The sequence below is a fragment of the Embiotoca jacksoni genome, unplaced genomic scaffold (assembly GCF_022577435.1).
Source record: "Embiotoca jacksoni isolate LCO1_2020_lvr unplaced genomic scaffold, fEmbJac1.0.p SCAF_8, whole genome shotgun sequence".
In the NCBI taxonomy this organism is placed as follows: Eukaryota; Metazoa; Chordata; class Actinopteri; family Embiotocidae; genus Embiotoca; species Embiotoca jacksoni.
In genome coordinates, this window is record NW_027185436.1 from 12,712,509 (window position 1) to 12,725,660 (window position 13,152).

The window sequence follows — 13,152 nt, forward strand, 5'->3', positions numbered from 1 at the left end:
AATTAAGTGATGACATTTTATATCCACAAGGTCAAAGGTTAACTTCACTGCGACATCAAAATGTTCTGCAAAAACCTTCTGTTCATTATTCAACGCCATAACTCTGGAACAGGAGGAGAGAAATTTTGTCAGATACTGAATTGTTGTGTTGATCCTATAGATCTTCTGTGCTGTGGAGTGGAAGATGTGTATGAAGCATCTGCAATTTAGAATTTGTAGCTTCTTTGCAGCAAAATCTATTGTTGAATATTGTCTGCCGTGATGGAAGATGTGATAGCTGTCCCAGTTTAGGTCTTCTGCTTTTCAATTCTTCAATTTACTCCTTCAACCTACCAGAGGTGCTCTGTCTCTCTCTCTCTCTCTCGCTCTTCAGGCCCACCTCACCTGCTTCCAGTTCCCCAATCTACCCCACCTGCAGCCACTCTGCAATCAGCCCGCTGAGTACATTTGCTCCCAGTCTGACGCTGCTATTTTGCTGCCTCACATATGTTTTTGTTGCTGAGCCTGATGTTTTCAGGAGTTCTGTTTCTTTGTCTCTAGATTGTCAGCTTTGGACTCTGCTTTTCCATTGTAAAATGTTGTATTTTCAACAAATCTGTTTAAGTAAAGTTCTCTGTTTGCTTCACACCTGCCTTAGTGTTTCCATTGTTGAACTGTGACAATGGTTACAACTATGTGTTCAAGAATCAGCTTTACTGACCAAGCATGTGAACTACATAAAAAGTCCTGAATGTAAGCTGCAACTTGACTGGTTGGCAGAGGCATACAAACGTGAGGTGGACATTTTTTTAATTTATTTTTTATTGTTATTTATGTAATGAATTTGGCTGTCTCATCATAAACCACACTGTTAATCTATTACATTAAATAGTGTATTTAATTTCAAATTGATCTACAGTCTCTATGATTTAAAAGATTTTGACAGTTACATGCCCAATTGTCTCCCCTGAGATGGGAAAGCACCACATATTTTAAAACAGCTCTCTATGTATGTATTGAAAAAAAACATAAAACAAGCTTTCACTGTTATGCTGCTGATGTATAATGTTGTAAAGGCACTGCACGCTCATGTTAGACACTGCGTAATTTTAAAGACAATTAGAGTTCTTGTGTAGGCCTCTACACACTGTGTCGCTTGATTGATTTGACATCTCCCAGACTCTCTTGTTAACTTTGTTGCACCACAGGTTGGGACAACATTATTATTCTAATTAGCAGATGGCGTCATGCGATCTCTCATAATTCCCAGCACAATGCCACCCACTTTTAACCTGAGCAAAGGTCCAATCAGCTGCAATCAGCGATCACTCCTGTGTAGGTGTGCAGGGCCTTTTTATAGTGACGATGAATCCATTTGTAATGTAGTCTATTCACAATGTTTACAGCCCGCGTCCCCCATTCTCCACAAAGTGATGGCAAAAAAAAAAGATCTTTGTGTGCAGATGAACAAGAGTGCTTCTACACACATCACAATATTTTTCACCTTTTTGTGTTTTCCTTATACATTTTGCCCCATTCTATAAAACCATCCATCCATCCATTATCTAGACCTGCCTTATCTTGAACAGGGTCATGGGTGGGCTGCCGCCTATCCCAGCTCACTTTGGGCGAAGGCAGGGTGCACCCTGGACAGATCGCCAGTCCATCACAGGGCCAACACAGAGACACAGATGGAAACAAAGACCATTCACGCCTCAGGGGAAATTTGTAGAACCACCAATTAACCTGAGACACATGTCTTTGGATGGTGGGAGGAAGCTGGAGTACCCGGAGAGAACCCATGCAGGCACAGGGAGAACATGCAAACTCCACACAGAAAGGCCCAGGCCCGGATTCGAACCCTGAACCTTTTTGCTGTGAGGCACCACTGTGCCGCTCTCTTTAAAACCACTTGCCCTGTAATTGAGTCTACTTTAGTAAGTGGCAGCTGCAAACTTGAACTGATTCAGAGATGTACTCTTGCAGCCATTGATCTAGTGACCTTAGATCACTGTGCTGTAACATGACTAGGTGATCCCACATGATGTAAATGAGATTTTCTGCTGCACCATGAAGAATATAACCTTTTCATAAAAATAAATATTACTTGTTCCTGTTAGGTTCGAGAGTAATTGAATTTTCTACACATTAAAACACATTAAGTCTCAGAAAAGATGATGAAGCACTTTCTAGAGCACATCCGTTTCAAAGCTCACAAACATGGACAAAAAGAACTTGATTTTCCTTTTGAGTTTCTTATTTTCTCTTTATTGTACTAAACAAGCAATTCCACAGCATGTTTTGAGAAACAAACTTGAACATTTCATTCCTGAACCACATGCAGCTCTCTGGTAAATTAGAAAATATAAAATTGCGTGCTTACCTGACCTACTTAGATGCATTTCAGCAAAATCACTTTCACAGACCCTGCAGATTAGATTTTCTAATGAAGGCACAGGTTATAAATAATCAAACACACACACAATGCACTATAAGTCCTCTGAGGAAAGATTCATGCTTATATTTCAGAAGATGCCAAAGACTTTAATAAGGAACTACAGGTGTTTTTATTTCCATTTAAGAAGTAATTTACAGGTTATTTAAGCACTGAAGTGATTTAGGGAGTCCATAAATTCACATTTAGCCCTGTGTGGGTTCTTGGTTTCATAACACTAAAGGTTCAGCGGAGTTTAGATCAATCCATACTGGCTATAATTCACATTTATTCTTGATTTATTGTGCAGAAAACATGCCCACAGGGAAAGCTTTTTGTCCATGGTATCAAATCAGTGCACCACAGTGACACCTGAGGTTCAGTAGGGTGACAAAAGTTTTTTAAAAAAAAAAAAAAAAAAAAAAAAAGGCTGCCCTCCCACAGATGACCTCACTTGCAGCACCTTTTGTATCCTGATGGAACATCCTTGAGAAACTGAAGCCGTGCTGCCCTCTAACTCTTTTATAGAGGAGGGAACCTGAAAAGAAAACTTCTTGAGGATAAAGAAAGTACTTTATAAGGATAAAGAAAGTACTATATTGTGTTTAATTACAGTATTCCTGCAGGCTTAGTGTGAAATGGGGGGAAGCAGGGTACTGCAATAAGCATAACCTTGTTACTATTCAGTCAGAATGTACTGGAAGATTTCTGATTTTGAAATGATTATATACAAAGATGAAGATTGTGAATACAGTATATAGATTTTTTTTTTAAATTTTTTTTATTAATTTCCTTGCGCATATCTGTGAATGTGCTCAATAACAAGTTCTGCTACAACCATAGGTCAAATCTTCTAACTGCAAACCCTTTAAAAAGTAAACCATGGTGTGTTTTCATTGTTTTCAGAGTACTTTCACAGCACATTTTACTGAATTGTGGAATAAGAAATTAAACTGAACTGTTTATCCTGGTGTGCTTTATTTGGACCTTTTGTTGTGAAGTCACTTTTTGTGCAAAGTTTCCTCGCTATAAAATTTAAAAGAAACCAAACAATGTTCTCAGTAGTTCTCCTTCACCCGTGTTTCTATGTTTTTAATGTACAGTTTTTACCCTCATAAATATTTTTACTGAGGATTTTACACTGGTCATGTTGTGTTGCTTTATCATTATTGTACTTTTACAGCAAATGAAAAAGTTTAATGCTAATAAAGGTGCATATTTAAATACAATGACAATACGATTTTTCACGTCATTGTACCAGTGATTGTTTTTTGAACACGCTTTGTGTTAAAACAACATCTTTTCTCTGTAATTGTTCTTTAGTCATACAGAGTAAGTATTCAGGCTCTCAGAGGATTTTTAAAAATATGCTTTCATTGAGCAATTACTGACATTTTGAAAGGAAGTGTGTATGGACAAAGTGTTAACAAACTGATGTGAATTTCCAGCAGCAAGCCAAGACTAGACATTATTTCTATTAATGTAACCACAAAATTGAGCCCTTAAGTTTTCTTTCTTATTTGTCAGACTCATAATTGTGGTAGATTTTTGACATCATGGCTTTAAAAGAACTGTGTCCATGTGGTCCCAGTGGTCATGGTTTCCAATAATACCAATGCTAATCCACAGTTACTCTGCTCCGCCGATACTGTGAACATTATACAGGTCACAGTCTGCATTACTCTCCTATAGGCTGATTTTATGCTTTAAATTACTTGCCCTCAAGTTTTTCATGACAGCCACAGCATTGAGAATAATAACAGCACAGATCCTTATTCATGAGCCTGTTCAGTGGGACTTTCCTCTGGATACCAATCAGCCACTTGATTTTTCAAGCTTTCAAACCCTGGACCAACCTCTCAAAAACATGTATTTATTCTTGCAATCAACAGCAGTCTCTGACTCTTTCCCTGCCGTTTGTTGGAAGGTCCTCTGTTGTACAGTGTCAGTTTCCACTCCTGTCAGCCAGTGTGTCATTTGAATTGTATTTTGAAGTAACTTGAGCATTATTGCTGCATTAGGGTCTCCCGCTAGAAACCCATTATATAGATTACAGTGGAGCAGAGATGCACCAGTCGATGACATAAACCTGCTTACCTCAGATCCGCTGCCATAATGCAGATTAAAGTGGGACGAGTTTTTTAACACAGTATCAGAAATAGATAGTGATGAAATGATCTGTGGAACAAAAGCATGGCATCAACCTCAGAGATGTTGTAACTTTATACAGGATGTCTCAGTTATTATTAGAACTGCAATGATTTGGCAGCATTTTATGAAGCTTGCAGTAGCAGTGCAAGCTACTGTCATGCTGCCTCTGTGATGGATAAAAGACATAAAATTAGGTACCACATCCACAAAATTCTCATGTTTAAGGGCATTTTGCATTGTATTTTTATTTTCATCTTGTATTAATTAATTGCATTTTTCATTTGAAATTTGCATGTCCTATTTTCCTATATGTGTATCTGATTTGTCCTCTTGCTACCCCTTTTCACAAGTTGTGAACAAACATTGCAATTTGTTTTCAAAGATGCAAAAATACTGAAAGACTGATCAAACACACGCACTCAACATTAGGCATCCTTGAGCTCTAAATTACAGTAAAACATAAGACATCTTGCATAGCTTGCTATCAGTCACTAATCCCAACACATAAAAAGGTACACTTTCCTTTAAAAGTGAATCTTTAAACCCCCTCAAGTATATTCACCGCAGGTATGGATGAAAGACATTTCAAAAGTTTGTTTTAGATTCCTTTATTGGTCTAAATGAGTTACAGAGAATTTGAACAATGAAAGGAAACTTTCTGAATGTTTGGGATTGATCTGAATTTGAAACCACTCAAAACATTCCTGTTTCAGCAAGTGGGGATAAGCAAATGTCAAGATTTATTTGCAAACACAATATTACTGCACTCATGTCTAACTGGCTGCCCCTGTGGCTAATTATGAGTCTCTTATCAAGACAGTTAAGTAGTCCAGTCAATCATAGGATCCCAGGTCACTGCTGACGGCAGATTCATTGATTTCCTCTCAGTATGACATATATTCTCACTGACAGTAGTTATGTTTTTGTGAAATAGGCCATCAGTTTGATTTTGTGCAGAAAAATCTAGTCTAAACTTAGTACCTTTTGTTTGATATGAGGAAAAAGCCATTGGAAAATAAACGTATTTTAGCCACACTGGTGGTGTAGATCTTGGGAGGATCTGTCTGATGGTCTGTTGTTCCACCTTTTTGGTCTAGACTGGAATATGTCATCAACAACTGGATGAATCTTTGTAAAGAGGATAACACTTCTGAATTTTTCTTTAGCACCGGCAGCTGGTTGACATCTGTGGTTATTATGGAAAGATCTGGATGGACTGGCGTGAAATTTAGAAAAGACATTTATGATCCACATAGGATGAACCACAATCCACATAATTTATATCCTAAAGTCAAATCATCTGGTCAAAATTTGTATTGGTCAATACTTTGGTTAATGACTATATATCTGAAAGTCATTACATTCCCATCTGCCTCAGCTGTCATTATGTGTGCTCGCACCAAAGGAGCGGTGCACAAATCGCAAAACAAGTAACACGTTTTCACCCATAGGAATGGCTTGAAAACCGAAGAACTCTATTGTTTTTTGTTTATTGTTTTTGCATTATTTAAAATAATCTTAGAGAAAAAACTATTTCATACTTGGTAGAAGTAATACCCCTGGGATTCCCCTCAGTCTGTAATACAATGCCCTCAGTAGCACCACCATGTGGTGAGGTATTAATTGTTTACATTTTAAATTCTTTTATCAGAAATACCTCCCACACCTTGATTCACCATGTGGTGAGGTATTAATTGTTTACATTTTAAATTCTTTTATCAGAAATACCTCCCACACCTTGATTCACAGAAGAAAAAAGCTTTTTTTTTCTACAGATCCTTTGGTGCAAAAACAACAGTGATTTCAATATCATGTACCATTTGCCTGCAATTGGTTCCCAAAGTTGTGTGGGCGGGGTTTTGGGGTTTACAAGATTCAACATCAAAATACTCTTGAATGCTCTATGGCAACCAACTTTTAGACATATATGAGCACCCACCCTGGATTTTGTGGAATTTACTACAATAAACAAAGGATGTTTGTAACGCCCCCTAAAGTCAATATTTTTTGTATTTATTGCTAATTACTCCTGGCAAATGTTAGCATGCTAAATTGAAGAGTGAACACCATAAATATACTACATGCACTGTAACTGCATGTTAGCATTGGCATTAAGCTGAGACCACAACCTCATAGCTGTTGGCTTGGCTGTGTAAACTCTTAATCTTGTTAAATTAATCTTAGTTTAAGGCTAAAGCATCAGTTACGTGTCTGCAGGATAATTAAATCAAAAAATGTGTCTTCCTTTGAATTGTTCTTCAAACATTCAACTAAAACTTATGGAACGGCTGCTTTTGTTTATCATACACTGAAACCATGCTTTTAATCTGCCAGACATTATATATTTTTATTATAAAAGTTTTTGCTGTTTTGTGAAGTTCTTTGTTTTGCATCGTGTGCATGAATTGTGCCTTACAAATGCAGTTTTTTTCTTTTTTTCTTCTTTGGCTTCTCCTTCTACTTCATTTTTTTCCTCATATTTTTGGCATGCTAAAGAAGTACATCACAATATAATAAAATAACGGTGAGCACTATGTGGTACTGCATGACAGTCATCAAAAAATCTTCACCAGTACTTGGTAAACGCTGTACATTTGTTCTTATCATCATTTAAAGTGATGTGATAAATCCAGTTAAATCTCTGTCTTGCTTTTCTCTTAGACAGGACACATACATACGCACTGCTCTCAGGAGGATTACAGTTGGCTGTCTGCCAAATGTAATATGTACAGATGGGCTGACATGGCTCCATACTAAATCTTTACACGACCGGGCTTTTATCCATGCAGACTTCAGGGGAAGGAGAAGACTTCAGAGATGCCTCTGCCTGTCAGTCAGACAACTGACACGACCTGAACTACATAATTATAAATATCAATATTATAAATCAGCCATTAGGAAAAAGGGTCTGGAAAGGAACTGCATCACCAACCTGTTGCCTTTAAAATGTTTGCTTTTAAAGGAAACTCTTTAAAGCAGAGGTGATGCCACCTGACAGGTCAGTATTGTACAGGTCTGTATTAGTGACCAGAGGTGGACCTTCAGACAAATAAACAGCCTCAGTCCATGACTGGAACATTGTGTTAAAATAACGTAAAACTGATTCAGATGAGTGTTTTTTCTTAAATGTTTAGGATATTTGAGAATTTAATTAACTTTTAATCCTGCATCTGGTCTTTCCTCATTATAGATGTGAAAGATAACGTTTCCTGAGTTTGTCTGGTTTTATTGAGTCTTTTATTTATAATGTAGTCACTTATTGCTTTGGATGGGTAGAGGTAGGTGTATCTGTGAGAGGGAATGTGAGATAGTGTTGTTTTGTTTTAATTGCTTTTATCTTGTAAAGCGCTTTGTTTTACATTTTATTTGTATGAAATTTGCTACAAATAAAGTTTGATTGGTTGAACTGTATTGTATCTGTTTACAATGCCAGCCTTGTATATAATGATAAAGGAACATGCTCTATGGTAATATAGATGTTGATGTTCGCTGGTGTTTGTTATTGTGACTCTATCACGATGGGAAAACAGTGAATAAATTATAATGCTGCACCACCTTTATTTTTCACTGAAAATGTCAAAATGTCTTGTTAATTTATTAACACCCACTGTGCTCTGTGATAAAGGAAAATTATATATTTTATAACTGTATTTTCTTTCATGACATGTTTCCAAGTAACAGTAATATAATCAAATTCAGTAAACTAGAGAACGTTATGCAGCTGCAGCTGCACACCTAGTAAATTAAAAAGATCAAAAAGGATAAGAAAGATTTTCTTCCTGGCACATTCACAATTTCTGCAAAAATATCACTTGTGTCCAAAAATAAATTCTCTACATTAAAACATTTATTAGAAAACTATCTTTTAATAAAATTGAAATCACAGATTAGAGGGAAAAAAATGTAATAAATCATACAGCTCTGATAATCCATAGCGGCCTTTAACCATCTAAATCCTGTTAGAGTGATCAGAAAGATCCTGCGGCACAGAAAAGGTCAATTAGACCAAGGCTCATGATCATGGGATTTCTGCTTTAATCACAGTGTCAAAACAGTAATTCACAACAGCCGATTATAGTAATCGTTCCATCTGTGCTCATATGAATTACATTTTATCAATAGAACAATAATATGGAAAAAGTTATGACAGTAAACTTTGTTAAATTCAGAGCTCAGTTTAAGTTTGTCAGTCCAGAGAAGCGTGCAGATAATGAAGTTCTGGCATCCTTATCCTGACATGCAGGACTTGGAAATGTGAAGCTGGCGTGAAAAGATGGTGAGGAAGGTGCCTCTGGCTATTTGTTTCTGTTTAATATGTTGAAATCAGCCTCCAGATGGGATACTTGTATGATTACCATATGGGCCCACAATGATTTATCAGATGTTGCTGGCGCTGCATGCCTCCACATCAAAAACAACTCCAGCCAGCCACATTCACTCATCATTCTGTTATATGAGGCATATGAGATATTTGTCATGTCATATTCTTATCTTCATTTCTTTGAGATGTTTCAATGTGTGTTAAGAATTAAGTAAAATCTAAGCACGGACATTTTGTTTGCATGTGAAATTGAAATGTTTTTGTTATTTTCTGTGGGGCTGTACCTACATAGCAGTGATGTGAGCTAAATGCTAATGTCAACATGCAAATGACAATGCTAACATGCTGATGCAGGTTTTATGTTTAACATCTTTGTTCAATATACAGTTGAAAATTTGTTAGAACTTTTACATTTCTGCATAAATATGACCTGAGGAGTCCACACAAGTCCTGAAAGTAATTCATTAATTAACCCAATTTAAAAAATCATACAAAATTATCATACTTGGTCATGTAATATTGTATCATTTATAATATCGGATCATTTTCCGAAATAAATAAATGTCTATATAATGTATAAATAAATATTTTTACATCATTTGTTTAACTGGCTTTTCTTTATCTATTATCAGGAAAATCTGATGATGTTTTAGGTCATTTTTGCAGAAAATGTTTTGCAGAAAACTTTCAAGCTACACTGTATTAAAATGCTAACATCAGTACATAAGTACAGCTGGTGCAAATGAGCATGGCATTGGTTTCACTATCATTTTCAACGTAAACCAAACAGATACAAATAAAAAGTGGACAAATTAAAGATTTGACCTCGTGTGGAGCCAGATATAAAGTTAAAGATCAAAGTCATCAGATGTCATCTTGTGGGGATCATAAAACGTATCTAGACAGATATTTTCTTTATTGTCTCATAAGATTAAAACATCTGAAGGCAAACACGTGCAAACATTGTCACCATTTGGTACTGTGTTGTGTTTAATTGTGTTATGAGGTGCAATAATTTCATTTTGTCCACTTCTGTATGTTACCAAAGAAACCAAACAAAGTCACCATGCAGTCATCTCTTGGTGAAGAAAATAATGAGCTGCTCACAGTTCCTGAATCATCACTGCGTGCATTCGGCAGAGCTGGCGGCTTGCACACCCACTTGTCTGAACAGCTCAGGCCACTGTGGAAGTGAGATAATAAGTGAAACATCAAGAAGTGCCTGAGGGAAGTCCTTGGTAATGGCTGACTTTCAGCGGAGACCCAATTATTTCTGTCTCCTGTCTTTCCACCAGATCATTTCCTCACCTGTTGGCCTTGCTGAGGCTCTCGAGCCAGTGACCAGCCTGCAGGATCTGACCTGCTGCCACATGAGTCCAGGCTTGAGTCTATAATCTGAGGGTATACACCACTGATAAACAAGCAACTTTGACCATGTTGAACACATCTTCTACCAGCAAGACCAAAGTTCAGACACAAAAACCTGCACCGAAATCAATACCTTCTATTTTTTTGGTCTTTCACAAAGGGTGCTTCTGTGTGAAATGACTGCCTTTGGGAACTTGTGACAATGAGGAAGAGTACAGACAGATAGGTGTGAATTGAATAAATCATGTGAGTTTCTCCAGGCTTGAGGCAAGAAGTCATAAGCAAAAAGCACCCAAACTCTACATTGTTATTATTCTATCATTCACTATCATTCACTAAGATGAACTGTCTATTGTCACATTAGTTCCTGTATGGCTGCCTATTGTGCACTATCTGTAAACTCAGTCAATTCATTTAAGTGTATTCCTCCAGAAAGTATTCATGAAGCTCAAGGACACAGCAGACTGTTCGTGGGGCTCCTATTCAGGAAATGTAATTTAGAGTACAACTATAAATTATAGAATCTACAATATCTTTAGTATTTAAGGAATTCAGATGTATTTTTATTTACGTTATCTGTTTGCTGTTAATTGTAATCTTTTGGTTTAAATTTAAAACTCAAATGTTTATTTGTTACATTTACCATCTTAATGCTTGGGTACCTGTCACCAGCTAGGTAAATATAAGGCGAAGCAAAAAGTGTTTAAATATTAAAAAATGAAAGCAATAAAAGATCTATATAGAAACAAATATAAAAATAGAAATATGTATACAAAGAATAAGGTGCTGTGCATGGCAATAAGATGTGCAAACTACAACTGTACTGATGGCAGCAATGGGTTAGTGTTTATGTGTGGTCCTAGGCGCACTTCTAATTTAGGAAACAGGCTGAGGGAAAAAAGCTTCTTCTCATTCTATCCATGTTGGCCCTCAGGCTGCGATGGTGTCTTCCTGACAGTAACCGAGAAAGGAGTCTGTTGTTGAGGTGGCTAGGCTCCTTGATGATAAATACCCTGCAGGTCTGAGCAGGTGAATTTTATGGCGCATTCATCAGAGCGTCATTCCTTCTTAAAGGCCAGGTAGTCCAGTTTTGTGCTTTTACCAAACCAGGTGCTAATGCTTTCCTTCAAGATGCTCTCAGTTGCGAAGGTGAAAAAAAAAAATCGCTTTGAGAGTATGATTGTGTTAAATGTTGACCTATAATCTACAAAATGCATTTTAACAAAAGTTTCCCTCCTGAGTAAAAGTTGTAAGATCATCCTTCATGGATCTACTGAGGTGGTATGTGAATTATAACGGGTCTAGGGTGACATGTAGAGATGAGGTGATGATGCCTTTAACTCTCAAGGCACCTTATTAATGTTGGGGGTGTTTGTAACATTGTTTTTTATACCATATGTAATGTGCATATGAACATTTGTTCATTTTGGTGTATATTAATATGGACTGGAACACTTATCAAGATTACAACCGGATGGACATCCAAATACACAAGCCAGTTAAATGTTTAGTTTAAAAAAAAAAATAATAATAATAATAAATGCCATCATTTGTTCCATGCCTTCCTCTATCACAAACAGAAGAAACATCTGAGAACATTGATTTCTTGGATGAGCTCCTGGTCAGGCTGAGGTCAACCAAAGACAACCCTCTGTTCTCTGGGGAAATAAGACATCCTGACCTCCTAAATCGTCTTGTAGCAGCACTTGTCATTCTGCCAGTGAGTGTGTGGATCTTCTGGAGCAGACCCTGTAGTGAGATAGGAATTGTGGATGCTGACAGTTGAGGGCAGTTGTTACTCTGAGTGCATCTCTCCTTCACTCTGTCATCCATTTTGAGACCACCTCATCCCTGCCTGCTGAACCATCCATACCTGGAGAGCGTGAAGAGAGCCACCATCGCTCTCCCTCTGACTGTCTAACGAGATCCTCTATCTCTGACACCCAGCTCTGTCACCTAGAACAAAGCCTCGTCTCACACAGAAAGCCAAGCAGACTGACGGCCCCGCAGAGGCTGGATGGAGAAGTGTGAGTCGGAACGGGACGAGGCAAGGTGCCGCTGCCAGAGGGATTTATTTCCTGCCCTGACAGGTCGCCCCCACCCCCGTTGGGCAGATGGATTTTCTACCTCTAGAAGCACAGTTGCAGCAACCAGTGAAAAGACTGTGTTATTGTAATAGTCTGTGACAGGTCATCTCTGGAGCGTGCTTCAAGTTAATGTCAGCTGGTGTGAAAATCATACAGATGCATGTAGCAACCTATGCAAAATATTCAGTGAACAACAATTTTCAGAGATTAATGTGAACGTCTGTAATTTATGCTCCATGCATCACAGTCATTTAACAACGTTGATATGGGAGATAAAAACGAACTGTTCCATTCTGATTATAATCCCAAAGTGACATGAAGCATTTACTAATAAAATTAGCACTCATTTAACTGCAGACTCATACAGTTTTATCTTTTTCCACAGCTGAGGGGTGAGCATATGCCAGATGGGCAAAGCCATGGTCTGCAATGTGACCTGAGGGCCATTCATCTCATGCCATCATTCCTCCTTCATCAGCTGCTCGTTCTGCTATATTTTTCCTCGCTTTTGAACCGAAGAAGTGTCGACTGTTTTGAAGCTTTAAATGGAAAAGTGGCTGAGATGTTGCTGCTTTGATGTTCGTCCGTTTTGCAAGCTAACGAATTGCAGCCAAAGTAACAGAATCCAACAATGGAGCAAAACTAATGTTTCACACTAGTTAAGCATCCTCTTTTTCTGTTAAACCTCAATTTGATTTTATTTCTAAATTTTATCCTCTGTACTGTTTTAGGAACACCAGTGGGAGGGGAAGAGTTATATAAGAGATGTATAAAAGCCAGTGTCTGATCTATAGATACTTCAGTCAATAAAA